This window comes from Nycticebus coucang, chromosome 7, assembly GCF_027406575.1.
Source record: "Nycticebus coucang isolate mNycCou1 chromosome 7, mNycCou1.pri, whole genome shotgun sequence".
In the NCBI taxonomy this organism is placed as follows: Eukaryota; Metazoa; Chordata; class Mammalia; order Primates; family Lorisidae; genus Nycticebus; species Nycticebus coucang.
This window is the reverse complement of record NC_069786.1, coordinates 85,612,026-85,629,951: the sequence shown is the minus strand read 5'-3', so window position 1 is coordinate 85,629,951 and position 17,926 is coordinate 85,612,026.

Below are 17,926 nucleotides of genomic sequence, written 5' to 3'. Positions count from 1 at the left end.
TGACTAATTTCTTTGATGTGGTCTCTGTTCCAATCTGAAGCTCCTCAATAATTAAAGGCGAGGTGATTGGGTTATAAATGCTACCTCCCAAGGTAAATGGATTATTAAAATCAAGGTTGATTGAATGCTAAACTTAGTATGAGTTTACGTTTTTCTTTAAATGTGTATATTAAGTACTAAATAGTTATACAGCATAATAATATGTCAATTACATGTTATGTTTCTATATATTAGATATGCACACATGACATAGATATACATGTATACATATAAAACCTATGTATATAATAATGTATACATGTGTATTTATATAGTGTTTATATAAATAAATGAAAATAGCTCAGTTTAAATACAGGACAACATTCATAGTTGAGCACCTCCCTACATTGACCACCTCCTTAAGTTGACCTGGTTTTCACAGACTGGACATGCACCGCATGTACATATTCGTACCTTAGGCGTAGTTCCTTATGTTGACCACCTCCATCTGTTGACTAGTGTGTTATTTACAAAGGTTCCACTGTATTTTGAAGACTTCAAGTACACTAGTCAGGATCATTTTTTTTTTCTTTTGGTATTTCCCCCTCACCATTTTAATTTCAGTCTGGATTTTATTATAGAATAAAAGTCTTTCTCTCTGATTTTTCTAGGCTGCCCATGTGATTAATGGTGCTCCTTTTAGTTATGATATCAGCAGTCTCAGATTCAGAGACATGGCATATGTTGTAGACTTCTGCTTTTCTAATTATAAAGGCCAAAATACACTAGAGAGTATTTAAACACAACCGAGGAGAGAATTCCTATTAGGTCAGAAAGCAGGAAAGAGAGGCTTAATGTTGAATTTACTGGTTAGAGCTATAAAGCCCAAGTATGTTTTGTGATTTCTGCGTGTCTTAGGCCCAACTAGGTCTGACAGAGAGCCATGGAGCACACATTTCCTGTCTGAAGTCAACGCTGGGCCCAGACCCAGAAGCTCACAGTGTTACTCTATTTCCAGACATTGGCCAGGAATAAACCTCATCTCACCGACACATTCCTAGACTGATTCTTTGACTTAGAAAAGCCAAAGGTGTCTGGGTCATTCAGCCAATCTAAAATGTATTGCTGAGAGTAGAAATATGTTCTCTGTCACCTGGATTTGAATAATGGCGCTAAAGGTGGGAGACATTTAATTTCATTCCATCTATGCCTTATTGGGTTTTGCAGAAATATTAGTTAAATAATAAATGTTTCTCTGGGAAAAAATGGTTATCTAAAGTCTTGTTATAAAAATTCTAACCAAATTGGAACTTAGTCATTGGGAACCAGAAAGAGCATTTCAACATGTAGGAAAATCCTCCCCAGAAAATTAGGACTCCCCACTGAGTTTTGGGAAACCACGTGTTAGCTACATACTTGCCATGGTAAAAAAGATCTCAAAGTTAATTTAGTGTCTTTAAAGAAATGAGTTAGAAAATGAATAAATAGGGAGATGCTTAGTTAAGGTAACCACAATTAGTCATCAAAATATTTTTCTGCCTATGACAGATCAATGTGGTTTAAAATTGTCTAGTAACAACTATGTTTCTTTATACATCTGGTTTTCAGTTTTTCTCATCAAGCCTGACATAAGAAGATTTTTAAAAACTTACTTCAAATCATAGAGATACATAATCTGGTATTAGAGAAATCCTCCTAGCACTAGTGAGAATTCTGTACTGTCCTAGGAAGAATGCCTTGAAAAGAAAAATATATACCACTCATTTCTTTATTTAACAACAATTTAAAATCATACTAATTTAACTTCCTATTGTAAAGCAGAAAAAACAAATAGTATTGTATTTCAGCTTTATTTGCCTCCAACAATCTCCTGTGCTCAGTGGGAAGGAATATACTGGGATAATTGTAGTATATTTGTGGGTTTAAAAAAATTTTTTTTGTAGTATATTTGATTTATAAACAGTATAGGAGAGAGGTTCCCTTTTTCCACAGTAAAAGACCCTTGACAGTAGAGCTACTGGACCACTAAATATTCTCTAGTTCTACAGAACTTCATGACAGCTTCCATTAGGGGATGATGTATCTGAAAAATTCACCTTCACTTTGTGTTAGCACTTCTCTCATGTGGAAGAGTCTTTGCAACCTCATTGTAAGGACTGCTAAGTGGTTCCTTAAGAATTCCTAGGGAAATCATGGTCATTAGACAAGGACTACATTACTATCCCTTTCAACATAAGTGGATTTTATGTATTTGGGAAACAAAGAACACAGTTATATTTCAACTAAATTCTGTGGATGTAAATCCTTCTGTTGGCTCAATTTTATTTTGCTTTGTTTTATTGAATGAAATCACCAAGTTCATAAAACAATAATAAAACTTGACCTGTTTTGCATATCTCGACAAGAACACTCTGCTAACCTGCTGCAGTACAAAGCCAAAGAGTCCTCTGCACGCTGTACTTTGTGACCAGGTTAGGGTAAATAGCATGGCAGAGAAGCCATTCAATATGGTGTTGTCTTTTCTTACTACACCATTTTCATCCTTTGTAATAATCCTTCTTCTCATCAAAGTTTGGGCTATTTGCCTGTTTTCTAATCCGTAAACTCAATCTCAATACCCATGGATCTAAGACTAGTTGGTTAGAATAATCATTGCTTAATTATATTTCATTATAAATAGGGAAAAATTAAAACAGGGCAGAGAAAAGTTGATTTTTTTTCTTTCTTTTTTTGCAGTTTTTGGCTGGGGTGGGTTTGAACCCACCACCTTCGGCATATGGGGCTGGGTTTGAACCCACCACCTCTGGCATATGGGGCTGGCGCCCCACCCCTTTGAGCCACAGGCACTGCCCAAAAGTTGATTTTTTTTTTTTAAACAGCATTGGACATTGATCCAATGATATCCTGTGGTCTTTAAATAGTCCACAAATAGGAATTTTCACCTTCTGCTATTCTAGAATTTATCTTTGTCTCTGCTATATTTTTCTTCCTTTGGTAGCAACATTTTAAATAACTTCTCTATAATTAGAATACACCTTTTAAAATGATTAAAGTTGTACTATAACAGAAAGTTTTCTGAGCCAAACTTTAAATGTCTTTGAGATTTTGCTATTAAACCTGTGGAGAGATTAAGACATGAAAGTTAAGAGGGAAAATAAGTTTACGAGACAGTTTTCCTAGTACTTTTCTTTTAACGTTAGACTCCCTTTTAAAGACAAATGGAAAGCCAGAGTTTATACCTGGATTTGAATTAATACATTTGAGAGCCTGACTAAGTAAGGGAATAAGAAAGACTTTCGCTCACGTGACAAAGAATGGAATTAAGGGTGATTCAGGGGCAAAATCAAGTCCAGACATTCCTTTCAAACAAATCACCATTCAGAAGGAAGAACTAGAGAAACCAAGTGCAAGACAGCAGGAGAAACTGAAATAGAACAGGATTTAAGTGGCCTGAAAAGGAACTACAAGTATTATTGTGGCACCCATATCACAGTGGCATGAAGGACTTGTTAAGAGCACAACTAGTCAGGACATCCTGCAACACAATTACACATAAATGGTGATGAAATTTTCACATGAACTCACTCTAATACATTGGATGCTGGATATTGCCATCCGACTCTTTACGACTACTAAACCAGCAAGCACATAGATGACAGAAGAAGTTAATAGTGCTGTTATCACCATCACTTCTTGGCAGAATAATCTGTATGTTCTAGTGTTATTACCACTAGCTCTTGATTTAAGGCATGAGGTATGTACATCTTATGAGTGAACCTTGGTCATGTGTTTGCAACTTAACTCTAAGGTAAACTGGGAAAGCTAGCAGATATCTTTAGGTTTTATAATGAGAAGAGCACTCCTGTTGCCATGATGGCTAATACACTAGGGAATTTCCTGAAAACAGGAAAGGGAATTAGGAGATAGTACTATTTAAACAAATAATGATAAATGTCTATTAAAGTTCATATCTTTGGCTAAAAAACATATGCACTTCTCATGTGCAACATGAATTATTTTTGCCTATTTCTCATACAACAGACCACCCAAAGACTCTTTAGTTAATGCTTTCAATTTAAAGTCCAAGATTGCTAAGTCAAATATATTTTCATCAGTTGGTAATCATTCATACATGTCTTAACCAATACACACATTATAAAATTATCATACATTCATGTCAAATGGTGGAGAAAGGGAGAAAAAAGGAGAGAATAAAACAATTAGGATACATAAGTGTTTATGTGTTACAGGAAAATAACATTAGAGATCTATTTCTTGAATAAATTATAAAGTCATAGCTGGGTGTTTAAGACTTTCTACTCCACTACATGACTGTCTGGCCTTCAATCAGCATCTTAGCTGCCTGAGAGACTTTACCCAAGGAGTTACAAGGTGCTTGGTGATCTTACGTATATAGCATTACACTAATCTTTCTACAATCTTTATCATGAAATACAGGAGTTATAGGATATATTCCAAAAAGTACCCTAAGTTCCATTCATTTTCCTCACTGTTTCTATTGTATGGCATAACCATCTTGAATTGATCTACTATCTTGCCAAAACTGTATCCTATTTTTTTTAATCAATGTCAATTGAATGCAGAAATAGGAAATTATTTAACCTTCCAATGGAATTACTGTATCTCTGCTCTTAATTCCCACAAACTGATAAAACATGTATTTATCAGGGTAGGATATAAAATATTGTGGGAATAGGCATAATGAATAGAGATATCATTCCCATATCCATTCCAGATCATTCCCAGAATTTTGACTTGGGGTATATAATAATATTTTGGGTTTTAGTTGGGAATATTTTGGGTTTTAGTTGGGAATTTATATACCATCATATAGGATTATACCTCCATTTCCTCAAGTTTTATCTCTCACATGACATAGTAATTGACTCTTTTCTTGTGTTATTTCACTATTTTTCAAGACTAGTTGCTTCTTGGTAATAGAATACATTATAAGTAAAATTTATGGTTATCAGTCAAATATGTCCTGTGGAATATTGCAGAATCAAATAAGGCAACCAATAAGCACACAGATGGAAGTGCTAAATGAAACCTGGAAATGGGTTTCATTTGAAAGAAAAAGAAACAATAGACGTATATAAGAATCTATGGTAGTAATAACAAATCATGACCTCCTACATAATCATGAATTTTCTATATAATCTACCAAGTGGCTTAGAGTCCTGTTGTGCAGTGGTATCATCAGAGGCTAAGAATTATTTATTGCTTATAGAAAATTGGTAGCCAAGTCCTTCTCATCATGGGAGATCCATATGGCTGAAACAATGAATAACATCTATCTTTACAATAGAGCATTCATGAATAGAGCACATGAATATAGGGCTGATGCAAAGGAAATAGGTGATGAGCACACATAGCTATTCTTCTTTTCCATTTGGATATTAAAAATCTCTTCTACAATGAAGTGTGTAGAGGACGCCAAGAGCCAGACGACCTCTGAGCAAGATGATTTGCAGCTTGGGAACGGACCCTTGAATGATTCGTCCGCAGGTGCTCCTTGCGGAGAAAGAGCCCGAGCCCATGGTGATCCTTAGGCACGCAGTCATTGTCTAACACTCCCCTCACCTGTCTTGTGCTGTGACAATAAAAGGCTACTGCGGAGGTTGCTTGGCGCTATCCTGCAATCAAGGTTAGCCTGCCTCCTGCAAGCTTGTACTTCTAATCCACTTCATGTCTGGTTCCTTCCTGCAGCGATTGAGTCCAGGGCCATAGGGGCCACTAGGGGCTGCGACAGAAGTGTTTTTGTACTCTGAGCATACTTCAAAAGATCCATAAATTTTCAGAAACTTCTTGTCACCCACCCTTTAATATTTTTTCTGACAGTCCTCATATATCATTGACAATTGTCAGTGAATCAATGCAAATCTTAACCTCAATTCATCTCAGGCAAAGTATAAAATATATGCCGCTCGAAATTTTGCCCAAGGGAATATTTCCTGTTCATTATCCTTTAAAACCCACCTAAGTAGAGTTTTCTTCCCAGAATTGTGTTTGTAGATATTGTAAGCTTATAATATGGAGCCCTAAAGGAGAATAAAGTACTTTTATCATTAGTTATTTAGTGGTAAGTAGTAATACATTCCCTGGGAGGCCATTCATGATATTAAGCTGAGAGAGTGGTAGAACTGAAATAAGAATTGGCCCATTAAGAATGTGAGCTCATGCATATCTTGTATGCTTCCAGAACTTTATTGGACCAAATTCTATCTATTAGACTTCCACTAATGTACCTACCAGACCATATGGAGAGGTCATCAAAAATCCCATACTTCATGAAGGAGTTTGATTACCTACTAGTCTCATGGTTAATCTTTTAATTCATTTATTTTTACAGAATTAATATTTTTAAGAAAAGTTTTAGATTCACAACAAAATTGAGAGGAAGGTATATAGATTTCTTGTGACACTTTGCCCCCACACATTCATAGCTTTTCCCATTATAAACATCCTTCACAAGAGTGGTACATTATTATAATTAATAAACTGACATTGACACATGATAATCATCACAGTCAGGATTAGGGTTCACTGTTGGTGTTGTAGGTTCTATGGGTTGGGACAACTGCATGGTGGCATGTATCCATCATTACAGTATCAAACATAGCATTTTCACTGCCCTAAAGATTATGAGTGCTCTATCTCTTTGTCCCTTCACAATCCTTTGGTTTAAATTTTTAATTATGCATGAGTTCAAATATATACAAACTAAGAGAATAGTATAACAAATCCCCAAGTAACTATGTTTCAAGCTATTCAACAAGCTTCAGTATATAGGCTTTTTAAAAGTCCACGCCTACCACCTTCACCACTAACTAGTTCTTTACTTATTTATTTATTTAATTTTATTTCAGAATATTACAGGGGCAAAAATGTTTACGTTACAATGCACACTACCTGAGTGATGGGCACACATAATAACTTAGACTCACTACAACTAAGATTTTTTAAACAAGTTCTAGATGTTACCATTAACCATAAATACTTCAACATATATCTCCATAAGATCAAAACTTTTAAAATATATATAATGATGACATTATAACATCTAATACTTAAAGAGAGTCTTCATATTCAGTCAGTTTCAAATTTTTCCCACTGTAGCACATATGCATTTTAAAGTTAGTTAAAATCAGAATCCAAACCAGAGCAACATATTGCATTAGGACAGATCATGTCTTTTAATCCATAATAACCTCTCCTTCTTTTCTATTCTCATTAGGTTATTGAAGAAGCCTAGTCTTCTGTCCTGTGCAATTTCTCACATTCTGGATTTGGCTGAATGCCCCTGCAATGTTTTTTAGTATGTTTTACCATTTCCTGTATTTCCTGTATAATGAAAGTTATCAAAATCTGATGATATTCTACAAAGGAAAAAAATATAACTCAGCTTTACTTTTCTAAGATTTCAGTATCATAAAAAAGGCAAAGGAGGGCGGCGCCTGTAGCTCAAGGAGTAGGACGCTGGTCCTATATGCCGGAGGTGGCGGGTTCAAACCCAGTCCTGGCCAAAAACCACAAAAAAAAAAAAAAAAAAAAAAAAGACAAAGGAAAACTGAGGAACTTCTGCATATTGAAGGATACTAAAGAGACCTGAAAACTAGAAGCAATGAATGATGGGACACTAAATATTGCTGTAAAGGACATTGATGAGCAAATTGACAAAATTTGGCAAAGTCTGTAAAGAGTTTGCAGTGTCATACACATATATATCCTGATATTGACCACTGGACTGTGGTTAAGTAAGAGAATGTCTGTGTTTTTAGAAAATACACACTGACATGTGTAAGTGTAAAGTATCACATCTATGACTTATTTATTGAATGGTTAAGAAAAAAATACATATATGGATATATATATGTAGAGGGTGCCAAAAAATGTATACACATTTTAAGAAGGGAAAAACTATATTAAAATTATAATAATCAATATATGCTGATATGTTTATCTTGTATACACATATTGTATCAGTAACTCTCATAATTGCAGAAGTCAAACATGATTAAGTATTACAATTTTAATACAATTTTTTCTTTTTTTAAAATGTGTATACTTTTTTTGGCACTCTGTGTGTATATATGTATATATATATATGTGTGTATATATCTGTGTACATATATATGCAGAAATACACACACACAAAGGGTGCCAAAAAATGTATACACATTTTAAGAAAAGAAAAAATTATATTAAAATTGTAATAATTATAATTATTACAATTATATAATTAGTTGTTTTATATATATATATATATACATATATATATGTACACACACACACAGAGTCATGCACCACATAACAATGTTTTGGTCCATGATGGACAGCATATACAGCAGTGGTCCTATAAAATTATAATGGAGCTAAAAAATTTCCATGGCCTTGTGATGTCATAAGCTGTCAAATGTTGTAGCACAATGCATTACTTTTCCTATGTTCACATATGTTTAGATAGAAAAATACTTAACATTGTTTTAGACTTGCCTTCAGTATTCAACACAGTAAAATGTTTGTAGGTTGGTGCAACAGGCTGTGTCATATAGGCTACGTGTGTAGGAGGCTACACCATCTGTTTCTGTAAGTGCACTATATTTTATAGGCACAATGATGAAATCACATAATGATACATTTCACAGAATATATCCCTGTTGGCAAAGTAGCCCATAATGCTATGTATTAATATATTATACATAAAGGAGACAAAAATAGAAGCAGGAGAAGGAGGAGAAGAAGGGAGAGAAGAAAGATAAAACAAATGTGGCAAAATGTTAATATTTGGGGTAGCTGAATAAAAAGTATATGGAAATCTTTGTATTATTCTTGCAACTTTACTGCAAGTCTATGTCAAAATAAAACTTTAAAAACATAACAGATCTGGGGCTTGACATGAGGTTCGTGTTTAACAATTTGACAAGATAATTTCATAAGTAGTTCTTTGAGCTGCCTACTGCATCACGTCTGGACGAACATCATGTCTGATTGTCTCTCATTACCTCCCAATCCTACATCAGAGCTCATCTGACATAAGTTTTCTTGTTCCACTCTGATGTTTGGGAGATGTTCAGCATGTTTTTGTTGTTGTATTTTTGCTTGCGTGACTCAGAAAGTGGTTATGTTTTCTCACATTTCCTATTATGGTAAAACAAAAACAGAAAGTCGTATTCATCCTGATTTGCCATTTATGTCTCAAATGGTGATTCATTTGACACAAGTTTTGCAAGCACATATAAGTGGTTCAGGCTATCACATCTACACTTATAGGTTCTACACAAGCTCTAAACTTGCTCAGAAATTGCATAAAATGAAAATACATATAACAGAAACAGGTATAGCTTCTAGGAAGGGTTTTCCAAGTGATCTGAAAAAGAAGAAACTTCAGGGATATAAATTATGTACCTGTCAATGTGATATGAAAATAATATGCCTGTCATTCCATGACAAGAGATTAGGGACAAAGCTGAGTACATTCTTTGGCCCTCAAACACAGTTGATCCCAAGTTATACAAAGAAAAACCCTGTTCAATTTGAAAAACCAACAGTTATTTTAGAATACACAAAGTTTATGGAAAGAGTAGACAGGGTTCATTGGTACAGCAGACATTACAGGTCTATTAGGTGGTCTTACAAATGGTGGAAAAAAATATTCTTCTGGCTGATGGAAACTGCAGCTGTGAATAGCTACATCCTTTACTCGTTAGATAAGGAGGAGAGAGGAGAAAAAGTGCAGACAAGGAGACATCACTCAGCTTGTGAGCAATGTAAGGAACAGAAATTCAAGAAAGGGAGGGAGATCATCATTTTCTGACACAAAGATGAGGCTAGATGGGAAAATGCATTTTATAATGCAAAAGGCAAAAATAAATCAACAAAGGATCACATGGTTTGCAGCAGAAGAAAACAGAAAGGTGAAAGGAGAGAAACCATTTTCTACTCTCAGACATGCAAGAGGAAGCCTGAACTTCATCCTGGAGATTGCTTCTAGAAGTATCACACTCAAAAATTAATGAACAAATATAAATTTAAAAACTAATTATTTTATGTAAACTAAAAGATAATATCTAATATTTTTATTTGAAAAGTATCTCAAACATACAGAAAAAGTTGAAGAATAGTATAATAAATATAAATGGACCTACTACATTTTGCCATTTTTTTGCTCACATCTTCTTAAACAAAGCAATAGAAATACAGTTAAAGTTACTTATGTATTTCTCCCCATCTCATTCCCTCCCTTCCTCCTCAGACATTAACTGCTATCCTGAAATACATATATTTCCATGAATATTTTTCTACTTTTATAATATATGTAGTTACCTACTAACAACAGATAATATTTTTCATTTTTAAGTGTATGACATCATACTCTATATATCCTTTTATAACTTGTTTTTTCTACTCATTATATTTTTGAGATTTATCCATTTTTTAATGTTTCCATTATTATTTTTGAAGTGTATTATACATGTATCCCTTGTATACCATTAACAAGTAGAGAATTAATGTTAACATGATGACACAAAATATGAAATACATAAAAATAATTCTTCAGAAATATGTAGTATTCCTACATGGCAAACTTTTAGTTATTATTGAAAATATAAAAATCAATATAAATATAAAATATAATATTTTATATGGTAAAATTGTTGTTAATGATTTTTTTTACTTGTTTAGGTATTCCTTCTGTTATAACTTGAGTTATTATCTTTTTAGGGATATCAGTATACCACATAGCAAATTTAGTTTGCTCTGGGGGTTCAGTACCAAACACCTGGCCCACTGGGGGGCACATATCTGATATTGGGTGTTATTATATATGCAAGTACCTTCAGGCTTTCCTGTATATTCATAATAAGAGTAAACCAATAACACAATTTTGACAGTTAATATGTCAAAGAGGAGAGTAGGGGAGAAGTAGAGAGAAAGAAGGAGGAAGGGGGCTGGGCAGTTATGGTGTGTGACATACCTTTTGGGGGCGGGACACAATTATAAGAAGGACTTTACCTGACAAATGCAATCAATGTAACCTTGTTCAAAAAAACTAAAAATAAATAAATAAATAAATAGAATAGGTTACTCATCCTATAAAATACTATAACACAGGACCCCTCCCTCCCATTTTAAGAAATTTACCAGGGACCCTGAGACAACTGGAAGAAACAAAATTTACTAACTTACTAACCAACTAATGTCACTGAGAAAAATAACAACAACAAAAAAAATTCAGAGTGGGTAAATGATAGATATTCTGTTAGTTTATCACCCCCAATCCATCCCCATTCTCCAGGTAACCAGGTGTGGATTAAAGATAGGAACCCAAGCCCACTGAAACCATGATGAAAAGGCCCCTACTTGGTGATCCTGTCCACATCAACAACAGTGAAGGTGAATGGCATCCCTGCCTGGATATATCACTCACGTATGAAACTGCCTGCGAGGGGGAGTGGACGGTACAATGACACCCAGAGCATCCGCACTGTCTTACCTTGAAAAAACAGCATTAAGCCTGCCTCAGTCACATACCAGGAGCTGACTGGTCTACACACGGCAGAAGCTTGAGGATGAGCAGCAGTGGCGTGGGTCTGATTACTGATTCTTTGCTTTGGACTTTTTCACCTTCCTTCTTTAATCTTAGGTGTAAGACATGATGAAGGTTGTGAAAAATGTATCCAAAAGGTGACCCATCCATCATATTTTATCAATATAAAAAGCATATAAGATTGAATCAATACATCTATCATCTATCCATCTTTCCACTCATCTATCTTCATATATGCCTTCTTCTTTGTGGATAATTAGTTTCTGTCTGATCATTTGTTATTACAATTTCTTTTTCTTTCTTCAATCTTGCCAAGGCATTTACCCAATCTGGCTCTCTCCCCTAAACCCCGCTGTTAATATTTCTCAGGGATCCAGATTCTTCTAAAAACACTGAAAATGGACTGATTTACTTGCAACACTACTGTCACTCCATAGCTTCACAGGGGAAAAAATTACATGCTCCACACCTTTCTCCACATTTGAACCTAGAACTTCCACCATACAAATCTAACAGATCACTCAGGGGAAGTGATGAAACTTCACAGCTGACCAGAACCCAACCAGTGCCAGAACGTGGCTACAGAACTGATCAGTGAACCATACCCTTAAATTCTTACAAGTGATTATAAAAGCCATTACATTTCAAATACTGATATTGTACATCCTCTTATGTAATGACATTCAATACCAGGATTTTAATTCTATATCTGATAGCAAAACAAGCATCCTTTACGCGAAACATTTTTATTTAGCCTTCACTAAGATTTTTGAATACAAAAGTTTGACACAGCCTGTGTTATGGCCCATTATTTTACTTCCAAGAAATACAGTGGACAACATCCTTTCTGATCCAAATTCCTTGGCTTATTGGTGATGGGAGGGCTTCATTTGTTTTCATCTGATTTTGTGTTTATTGTTGTGTATTTCAAAACTTTCATAATGACCCACATATACTGGTATTTATGTCTGTGTATTCTACACTGAGCCAATGATGTTTGATTTCTTGTTTTCCTTTATCTTTAGCTTTGTTACATTATAAAGTTTTTAGAAGGTTAAGATCTTATATAATTATATAATTAAATTGATAACCCATCAGTATAATGATTATCAATACTCTTTACTTATGTTTCATTTCTTTCTTTCTTTTACTTTTTATTTCAGAATATTTGGGATACACAAGTTCCATTTACATACATTGATTTTGTATAGATTGTGAGTCAAAGGGCACATGCGTGCCCTTCACCCAGGTAGGGAGTACTTTACCTGGTAGATGTGAATTTATCGATTTATCCACCTTCCCTCCTTACCCCCGACTTTCTTTTCATTGAAGTTTACTTCCATTTGTACACTCAAGTATTGATCAATTAGTTACAATTTGGTACTTGGTATAAGTGTTCGTTTCTCTATTCTTGTGATGTTTCACTTAGAAGAATGGTTTCCAGATCCATCCAGGTTGGCACAAAAAATATTAGAGGACCATTTATCTATAATGGCTGAGTAGTACTCCACAGTATGCATATATCACATTGTATTAATCCATTCGTGTGGGCATAAGGCTTGCTTCCACATTTGAGGTTGTTAATTATGTTACCATAAACACTCGCATGCAGGTGCTCTTTTTATAAAATGACCTTTTTTCCTTTGGGTATAAACCCAGCAGTGGGATTGCTCAATAAAATGGTAGGTCTACTTTACATTCTTTGAGGTATCTCCAGATAATTTTCCATAGAGGTTGTACTAGTTTGCAGTGTATAAGAGTTCCTTTCTCTCTGCATCCATACCAGTGTCTGTTGTTTGGGGATTTTTTAATATGAGCCATTCTCATTGGAGTTAGGTGATATCTCATTGTAGTTTTGATTCACATTTGCCTAATGATTACAATATCAGTATTTGAAATAATAATGGCTTCCATAATCACTTGTAAGAATTTAAGGGTATGGTTCACTGATCAGTTCTGTAGCCACATTCTGGCATTGGTTGGGTTCTGGTCATTTTTTCTGGCCATTAGTATATCTTCATTTGAAAAGATTCTGTTCATGTCTTTGGCCTTTTTTTTAATGGGTTTTGTTGATTGGTTGTTTCTTGCTGATGTGCTTGAGTTCTTTGTAGTTTCTGGTTATCAGTCTTTTATCCGATGTATAGCATGTGAATATTGTCTCCCATACTGTGGGTTTATTTGCTCTTTTGATTTTTGTTCTTGACTGCGCAGAAGCTATTTAATTTGATCAGGTCCATTTATTTATTTTGTTGTGCTTTTGAGGTCTTTTTTTATCATTTGCCTAAACCAGTATAAATAACAGTTTTTCCAACATTTTTTCAAGAGTTCTTACAGTTTCCTGCCTTAGTCTTAAGTCTTTTATCCATTTCAAATTAACTTCTGTGGGTGATGAGAAGTGTGGGTCCTGTTTCAGTCTTCTACATGCGGTTATCTGGTTTTTTCAGCACCACTTATTGAACAGAGAATCTTTCTCCTAGTATATGTTTTGTTTGCTTTGTCAAAGATCATATAGGAATGTGAAGGTGGTTTCATATCTGTGTTCTGTGTTTTGATCCACAGGTCCACGTCTCTCTTTTTATGCTAATCCATGCTGTTCTGATTACTGTAGCCTTACAGTATAGCCTGAAGTCTGCTAAAGTGATTCTTCAGATTTGTTGTTGTTACACAAGATTTCATTGGCTTTTCAGGGTCTTTTCTGATTTCATGTGAAGTTTACAACTATTTTTTCAAAATCTGCATTATTTGATGTTGGAATTTTAATACGAACTTGAAATAGACCTACCATTGATCCTACAATCCAACTACTAGGTATCTACACAAAAGGGGAAAAAAGACATTTTATGAAAAAGACACTTGCACTAGAATTTCTATAGCAACATAATGCATAAGGTGTAGAAAGCAACAAAGGCATAGAAGCAATTTAAGTGCCCATCATCAATTCATGGATGGATCAAAAAAATGTGGTGTGTGTGTGTGTGTGTGTGTGTATTATGGTGATCCAGTATCTTTTGTGACAACCTGGATAGAATTGGAGACCATTTTCCTAAGTAGAGTATCATGAGAAAGGAAAAAGCAAACACTTTTTCTGCATCTTTTGAGAGGATTATATGGTCTTTGTTTTTGCTACTATTAATTTGATGTATTGTATTTATAAATTTGTGTTTGTTAAACCAGTCTTTCATGCTTAATCATGATGTATAATTTTTTTAACTTAATCGTGATGTATAATTTTTTTAATGAGTAGCTGCAATCTATTAAGATTTTCTTGAGTGTTTTTGCATTAATATTCATTAGTGAAATTGGTCTATAGTCCTCCTTTCGGTTGGGTCCTTTCCTGGTTTTGGAATCAAGGTGATATTTGTGTCATAGAACATGTTAGGGAAGGTTTCTTCCTTCTCAATGTTTTGGTATAGGTTCTGCAGTACAGGTACAATTTCATCTTTGCAGGTGTGATAGAATTCTGATTGTGAAGTCATCTGCTCCTGGGATTTTTGTTGTTGTTGTTGCTGGGATCTTTTGGATTGCTTCTGCAATCTCAGTGCTTGATATTGGTTGGTTCAAGAGATCTATTTCTTCATGATTAAGTCTAAGGAGATGGTGTGATTCCAGGTATTGGTCCATTTCTTACACATTGTCAAATTTCTGGGCATAGAATTTTTGGTAGTAGTCAGAAATAATCCCTTGTATCTCTGTGGTATCAGTTGTTATTTCCCCCTTTTCATTTCTGATTGAGGTTTTTAAAAATTTTAGTTTCTTATTTCTGGTTAATCTGGCCAATGGTTTATCAATTTTATTAATTATCAATTTCATTCATCTTTTCAAAGAACCAACTTTTTGTTTTGTTAATTTTCTGAATTAGTCTTTTGTTTTCAATTTCAGTTATTTATGATTTGATTTTGGTTATTTCTTTTGTCTTGTGAGGTTTCAGATTGGTTTGGTCTTCCTCTTCCATTTCTTTAATATGATTCATTAGATTGTTGATGTGCTTTCTTTCTAATTTTCAGATGTAGGCATGTAATGTGATAAATTTCCCTCTCTGGACTGCTTTTGCAGTGTCCTCCAGGTTTTGGTAGCTTATGCCTTCATTGTTACTATGCTCAAGGAAGTTAATGATTTTCTATTTTATCTATTCCATCACCCCACTGTCATTTAGCATAAGGTTGTTTAGTTTTCATGCTTTTGTGTGGGGATGACAATTTTTGTGGGTGTTGAGTTCCACCTTTATTGCCTTGTGGTCTGAGAAGATACAAGGTATAATTTCAATTCTTTTGATTTTGTTAAGGTTTGATTTGTGTACTAGGATATGATCTACTTTGGAGAATGCTCTATTCACTAATGAAAAGAACTTTTATTCCTTAGTTTTGAGATGGAGCATTCTCTATATGTCAAAACCATCTATGCACAGTGATTCTAGGGTCATGTTTAAGTCCCTTGTATCTTTGTTTAGTTTCTGTTTAGAGGATCTGTCCAGCTATGTAAGAGGAGTGTGAAAGTCCCCAGCTTTATATTTAGGATATCATACTGCTCTGACTAATTAAGGTCTATTACATAAATCTGGGAGCATTTATTTTTTTATTTATTTATTTTTTTGAAAAGAAACGTAACCTGGAGGCGGAGCAAGATGGAAGCCGAGTAACAGCTTCCTTGCATCTGGGCACCGTGAGTCTGGGGAGATAGGACTCCAGGCATCTCTGGCTGGTGGGAACTGCCTATCATCACTCCTATGAAGATACAGGGAGTCAGCGAGAGACTTCTGGACCCCAAGAGGAGGACTAAAACAGTGGAAAACCGGCAAGTGGTCGCGAGTGTTCAATCCGTCTAAACCCGCCCACAACTGTAAGTTCAGTAGCAGCGAGACTGCAAACCAGAAAGGCCTTACCTGTGAACTGTTTTGATGTCCTTGGACTTGGCACTGAGTTGAACTGCCTTGGGGAAGGCCTGAGCGGGAGTGCGGAGAACTTTGGCCGTTGTGTAGGGCCCCAGTCTGAGCCGCTGAGCCAGACGGAGCTAATAGTGTTTGGCGGTGGGTCACACGGATCCATTGTCAGTGATCTGCCCTGGCAAGCTCCGCCCTCAGGGTCGCAGAGCGAGAAACAGGTGGGAGCTGGTAACCCAGCAACCCAAGTAGCCTAAGGGTGGGGTTTGAGCCGCCTTGCAGCCCTAACCCTCAGGGGCAGATTGAGACAGGTTTTGGCACACTGGGTAAGTGGATAGCCACTTCAGCAGCGATTCCAGCGAGAAAGCTGGGAAAGCTTCTGCTCAGCAAGTTTACAAGTTCAAAGTGCCTTTTAAGTAGGCTGAAGAGAGATTTAGGGTGTCTACCTGCTGGGGTTTGAGAAATCAGCAGCCTCCAGTCGTATCAGAACTGTGACTAACATCTCATACCCCAGAAGACCACGTGTTGCCCAGACAATATTCAATAACATATACAAACTGCTTTGTTTTTGGTTGTGTATTTTTTTCTTTTTTTTTTGTTTGGTTGTTTTTTTTGTTTGTTTATTTTGACGTTGCTGATGTTCTTTTGTTTTTTTAATTTCAATCTTTTCCACACAGATCCCTTTTTCTTTCTCAATTTTCCTAGTTTAATTATAATTTCCCATTGCTCCCTTTTTTAATAACTTCAACTTCATTTTTGCTAGTGTTTCTACCGATATCATTTGGTTTTTCACCCAATTTTATCCCTGTAAAGTTTTCTGTTTGCTTGTTTTGGTTTGATTTATAGCATTTTTGTCTTTCCTCTCTACTTGGTGGAGATGGGGTACTGTGTCTGATCAGGTTAGCAAAGAGCTGCTGACCTCAAGGGAACCACGCAACTGGGCACCCCCAGAAGGTGGGGAATTTTAAGGTTGTGTCAAAGTACCCTACTGTACACCTATATTGCCCTGTCTCCCTCTTTCTGTGCCTCTCTTCTTTTTGTCAATATTCCTTATAAACACCCCCCTCTCCTTTCTCTATCTTTCTTTTTTTCTTATCACTCAGTCCTCCTTTCTTTCATCCCCTTTTTTTGCTCTTCAACCTTCTCACCCTTCTGGTCCTGTAACCCTTAGTCCACAGGCACAAGAACTTAAAGAGCAAGAGGAAGTGAAAGGAAAATTAGGGCAAGGAAACAGATAAAAGAAATCACTCATGAGGAAGAATCAGCAGAAAACATCAGGCAACATGAAGAACCAGTCTAGAACAACCCCACCAAGGGACCATGAGGTAGCTACTGCAGATGATTCCACCAGTATAGAAATGTTAGGAATGACAGAAAGGGAATTTAGAATACACATGTTGAAAACAATGAAAGAAATGATGGAAACAATGAAGGAAATTGCTAATAAAGTGGAAAATAACCAAAAGGAAATCCAAAAACAGAATCAAATAAGAGATGAA